This window comes from Bidens hawaiensis, unplaced genomic scaffold, assembly GCF_021521415.1.
Source record: "Bidens hawaiensis isolate Kalapana, Puna unplaced genomic scaffold, B.hawaiensis_p1.1 tig00024982_1, whole genome shotgun sequence".
Classification (NCBI taxonomy): Eukaryota; Viridiplantae; Streptophyta; class Magnoliopsida; order Asterales; family Asteraceae; genus Bidens; species Bidens hawaiensis.
Window position 1 is genome coordinate 35,639 of NW_027493963.1, and position 6,718 is coordinate 42,356.

Consider the following 6,718-nt stretch of genomic DNA (forward strand, 5'->3'; position numbering starts at 1 on the left):
TGTCTAGACATCTTAGACCCCTCATTGTTTAAATGCGTGCTCAAACACGGATCGAGTTGAATCATTATAGCCTTTATTTTGACAAAATTTACAACTCCAATAATGCTTTCCTAATATAGCATAATAAAATCGTAATTCCTATAGGCTCACCTACTCTAAGGACTAAGCATGTGGATTTTTAAAGGAACCCCACTCGTATAGTCGTCCCTCTAAAAGTCCATTCTAAAAATTGTACGTTGAAAATTCAAATGCAAGTGTACGTATAATAATACTATACATGATTAATAAAAGAAATGTTGAAAATTTTGTACTGATAATAATTATTATTACTAGTTCGAGGAGACTAATAAAATAATTATTTAACGGGTCCCAAGAATATAGATGAATGTATTAAGTGGCTAAACAACTTGAACCAAGAAAAATGGGTTCATCCTATATTGGTAAATGGTAAATTGATCTTGTCCCACATTGATAGAATAACAAACTTGTGAGCTTCTTAGAAGAAGGATGACTCATAATTATATTCTTGTATGACAGGACACATTTTTTGGCATTAGCAACAGTGCAGAGCACCAGACGTGCATGGACACGGGCTCGGGCGCAATGCGTCACTTTAATGGCGCACTTTGCACTTCGTATGCTCGTGAGCCGCCTTAGTATTTTTGCAGGTATGGAACTAGATCGTAGCCATGTATTGTCTCCTAGTGTTGTGAGAGGTGAGTCAACTACCAAGTATCGGCAACTGAGATGAGTCACGCCAAGTGTCGAATGATTCACCAAGTGTCGGAAAGTGAGGTGAATCAGCACGCCACGTGAACACTTGAGCTCACCTTAGTTGTAACATTCTGAAATTTTCCTATTCAAGATTAAGTAAAAAATGCTAATTCTCAAAGTTTAGAGACTTAAAATGAAATTCCTGAAGTCACTGACCCATCGCGCTACACGATGGGACAATCATAGACCCATCGGGATACGCGATGGATCCTCACAAAACCCGATGTTGGGCGGTGTCGTGTTACGCAATGGCCGAAATCATTGGACCATCGCGATACGCAATGACCATGTTAAGTCACCGTGACACGTGTCTAACCACGTGTCGACACGTGGCACGATTTGACAGGCCACGTGTGGCATGTCGGCAGAAATTGCGGCATCACGTAATATCACGACGGCCGTTTTCTGGCTCTATCGTGACACGCAACGGAAGCCAAAATTTGGCAATAAAAGGGAGGGCTACTGTCTTGAGCCATTCTCACCCCAAAATCACCTTCATTCACACACACTTAACTTAGGGAAAAGTCCGACTTCCCTGACAAACCAACGACTCATTTTCGCGTAGTACGTGTAAGCAGCAAAGCCCTGAAGTCCCGCCGATCACCCAAGAGTCTTCTTATTCTAACACCAAGATCCTACCAATGAGTCGCCACTCTTTTTCTTATTACTATCATTCTCGAGTGTCCGCACTAAGGTAGGAACTATAGGTAAGTTATTTTAAGTTATATTATGAATAGCTTAGACTCAGTCAAGGCTATGGTCTTTAACCTTGAAAAGATTGTTAAACATTCATAAAAGATTTTCATAACCATATTTCTCAAAGAAGTAATGTTAACAAAAGTATATTTTGATGGCATGTAGTAATTGAAAGGGGGATATCATTATTAGTGAGTTTCTTGCCAAAGGAAAGTAATTTGCATAAATCTCAATCAACCACGGGACTCGTTTACTTACCTGGAGAAACTCCCAAGCGTGTTAGAACCTATTATAGCAATCATGCTATTTCAAACGCCACATAAATCCTAGTATAATTTCCCAAATGATTTCAAAAGCAAAGTTAAAACTTTATCAAAATTAAATCAGACTTAAAGTCTATAATTTAATTAAGAAGCATCATCAAGATATTTATACAAACCCTTATTTGTATGTTAACATCATTCATATCAAGAAGATTACTAAAAAAACACCGAAGGTACAAGTGAATACGTTAAACCTTTATAAACAGTCAAAACAGATTTATACTCTATAAGATAAACAGGTTGTTTGTCTTAAAGAGTCAGTCAAACGTTTACATGACATTACGTGATCTCTAACACGTTATAATACAAAATAGAAAATAAAGCAACTCAAACCGATTACACGTGTGTCTGGATCCAAACATAACTGTACGTGCAGTCATAACCAGTTCTTCAAACAGGGGCTACGTGGCTTGGGGAACTCTTGAATTGTGTGTGTAGGGCAATGATACAAATCCCGGAAATAAAAGACGTTTCCGCTAAGCTTGTGTATTTGTATTATAGCAGTGGTTTAAATGTTGTATTTGTATTATAACAGTGGTTTAAATGCTTTTAGAGTCAAGCGTTTCACCAGCATATAGCAGACGTATTTTTTCCCACATTGCATGTAACTAAGTGCTGTAAGCAATAGCAATGATTAGAGTCATCATGGAGATAGCAATTCGCGTTACAAGATGGCTCGGTTTTGATAATGAAATCCTTGTAATATGATAAAAAAATATTTGTAAATGAATACTCGGTTGTTTAATTCCCGAGTAAATTTTCAATGTAAATTAATATTTTAATAATTTAAAGTCTTCCGCTAAAATTAATCCACAACTCTGATATATTTACAAAACAGTTACCAACTATTAGTCACACTTCTAGGCCCTAACTCGGTGTGACATCAGTTCTAAGAGTGACACGTGTCCAATGACACATCACACTTCACTAGCTATAAATAGAAAGGTCGTTGGGCAAATTTAAGACACCAATACAATTCATAACACACGTACATCACCTGACCTCTAACTATAATATAGTTTGGTTCGTTCGTATCTAACACGCACACCCTAGTTCCAGGTATAGTTTGGTTGCTAAGTTAATCCTGGTAGTACACATTGGTTTGGTTGTTGTACCTTAGGAGACATATTCACCTGGGTGACCTGATATATGTTTTTAAAGACCTCTGCTAAACAGAAATCCTCAGCCAATACCTGTTTTATATTGCTTTTGTTTATTTATGTATTACTGTTTTCTTTATTTAGTTATGTAATTTTATTTTACGTAAGTTTTATTTAGCTTCCTTCACTCTTGTATTGTAATCAATATTAAAAGTCATTGTTATGCTTTAGTTTTGTAATCGGTAATTCTATAGAAATAACAACTAAAAAGTGTAACATGGCTTTTGTTTATTATGTAACTAGCTTTTATCCCCCATATTATGGGGGTTCTTTTAAATTTTTCATTCTAATATTTATGTATTTTTTTGGATTTTAATTTTATTTATGGTAAGAAATTAATAATATACTTAAGGTTTGATAATGAAAAAGTCTCATAAATAAATTAGATGTTATAACCCATTTAAAAGTTATCTGGTTTTGGTGAGACTCGTGACCCGCTTATTTTTTTTACTATAAAATTGTTTCTTAATTCTAAATAATATATATTTTTTAATCGGATATTAATTTTTAGTATATTTCGATTTATAGGATTTTCATATCAAATATTTGGTAAAATTAGTTTTTAATATAATGGGATGTTATAACCCATTTAAGGGCTATCTGGGTTTGGTGGTGAGACCCGTTCCTATGAATTTGGGTCAAATGCATGACAAACCTCCATTTACAAATAAAGCAATCTGATAGCTTGAGAAAAAGTGTGAAACAACCAGAGAGATTTTAAAGGTCTCGTTTATATATATTTAAGATGAATCACGTTGACACGATCAAAATGCTTAACTAGAATTTTTCAATTTTTTATCAATAAAATATAACTTTTTTCCTACGAAAAAATATTCACGCAATAATTGTAAGGCTCCGAATTGATGCATATATATATATATATACACTTCCATAAAGATGCTGGATTCTGTGTTCAAAGATATGGCAAGAACAAGAAGTGATGGGACATGGTCATGGACAAATGAGGTGCTGCCATTTGTTTCTATGCTGATGGTAACATGCTTAGATATGGGTGGGTTGACAATAGTCAAAGCTGCTATGAATGGTGGCATGCCCAGCATCGTCTATGTCGTTTTCCATAATGCTCTTGGAACATTAATTCTTCTTCCATTTTTCATCGTTCATATCTGCAGGTGCTTGTTATGTCTGTTTCTTTTGTTATCCAAGGAAGAAAATATATCCACATCATATATTATAGAGGTGACAATATGAGTGGGTTGGGTTGGATTTGGGTGATTGGTTAGAATGGGTTTGGGTCAGGATGGATTTTTAAAATAGAGGGTTTGGATGGGTATGGGTCAAGATGGGTAAAGTTAATCCATTTTGACCCTGGTAAAGGTTAAAATGCAACCGGTTTCAAAAACCCCTAAAAAAATTCAAAAAATTTAATGAAAAATTAATAACTCAAAATATAAAGTAAAAACGCAAAAACTAAAATAACTAAAATGTCTCCCCCGTCATCCTCGTTCATAAAAAATAAAAAAAAAACCCTCGGTTTCGTCTCGGCTCAGGTTCGGTTTTTTTCGGTTCATTTTTGTTTTTTTTCGTTTCGGTATCTATACGGTTTCAATTTTTTTGGTTTTTGTTCGGTTTTGATTTCTCGGTTTTATTCGGTTTAGGGTGGGTATGGGTCAAGATAGGTAAAATTAACTCATCTTCAACTAAATAAAGGTTAAAATACAACTTGTGCATAAACGTTGATCGTCCTCGGCTCACATTCCATATTCTATTCAGATTCTTCATCCTGGGCCTTCTAGGGTAAGCACTTGACCCTATTGTGATGTTCAGGAATTCGTTTCTGATTTATTTATCTATTTATTTATTTATTTATTTGCTTATTTTGACGCAGTACATCAACAACAGAAATGTTTAAATGTACGTGTAACTTTGCAATCACAGTGAAACGGCGTAGATTTAGAAGAAATAAATTAATGAGTTAAGATAACTGGTCTACATAAAACTAACTATATATTGGCCGGCTACGTATTGTATGTTATATAGTGTGCAGTTTGTTGGATGATCTTTATGAAAGTGTCATCATGTGAGATTGAAGTATCTTGATAGACACCCAAAATCTCAATCTAGATTATTATTATTAATAATAATAATAATAATAAAAAGAACTATGTATGTTTCAGTTAAAAAATTGTACCCAAGATATACCAAACATTTTTTGTTTAATAGGATACAAGACATCACCAATATTATTGAAACGTCAGTATGATTCATGAAATAGTGTGTCAGTTTGGTTGTTAATACAATACTCGGTTAGCAATAACACCACTTCATACTTTATGCACAACTATTGTTGATTGCGAGTGGCGGATCAATTACAGTTGTTAGCACTGTTATACAAGCGAATCGTAAATTGAATCAAAGAAGAAACGAAGAACACTTCTTTATTGATGAATTGAATAGCAAATTGTTTACAGAAACAAAAATACAAAAGGAATCAAGAAAATTGAAAAGTAACCCTAACTACATGTTCTTCCCCCCTTTAACAGCCTCTAACGACTTCTATCTAACTAACTTCCAAAACTACAGTTCTGGTCCCTGTAATCCGCCCTTATTACACATACAGTCCTGAAGTCACCACATGTTGTCATTATACCATTTAATACTTCAACAATCTCCACCTTGGTATCATGATCAAGTGATGTTTAGAAGCTCTAAACAAAGATTAAATTTTGAACCTGGTAACACTTTAGTAAACATGTCTGCTGCATTCTCCAAAGTGTCAACCTCTTTAATTTCTACTTCTTTAGCTTTTACTACATCTCTTATAAAATGTAATTTGACATTTATATGCTTGGTTCTTTCATGGTATATCTGATTCTTAGTCAACTGAATTGCACCTTGATTATCACAATACACAACAGAAATGACCAAATTACCCCTGAGTTCAGATATAAACCCTTTTAGCCATAGACTCTCCTTCACAGCTTCTGTTAAAGAAACATACTCAGCTTCTGTTGTTGACAAAGTAACTATATGCTACAAAGAAGCTTTCCAACTTACCAAAGATCCCCACACAACAAAAGCATATCCAGTCATAGATCTACCTCTGTCCAGATCTTTTGCAAAATCTGAATCTGAATAACCAACAATCTCATTAGAAAACTTCCTCCCAAATGCCAGCCCAACCTCTTTAGTACCCTTTAGATATCTCAATATCCATTTTACTGCATCCCAGTGAGTTTTTCCCGGATTAGCTACATATCTGCTTACCAAACTTACTGCATAACCTATATCCAGCCTTATGCAGACCATAAGGTACATTAAACTGCCCACCACCTTGGCATAAGGAACCTTTTTCATATATTCAATATCAACTTCTGAAGTAGGAAAATCCTTTTCAGATAGTTTAAAATGTGAAGCCAATGGTGTAGTCACTATCTTACCACTTTCTACCATACCAAAATTTGATAAGATTTTCTTTATATAAGCACTCTGAGTTAAGTATAATAACCTTTTATCCTTATCCCGGACAATCTCCATACCCAGAATTCTCTTTGCTTCACCCAAATCTTTCATATCAAATTCTTGCTTCAACAAATCCTTTGTTTCTTGAATAATATGCTGATCTTGACAAGCCACCAACATGTCATCTACATACAACAGTAGATAGAAATACTTGTCCTTTTCATACCCTTTAAAGTATACACAACTGTCATACTTGCTTCTCATGAACCCATTAGACACCATATATTCATCAAACCTTAGATACCATTGCCTTGGTGATTGTTTCAAACCATACAATGATCT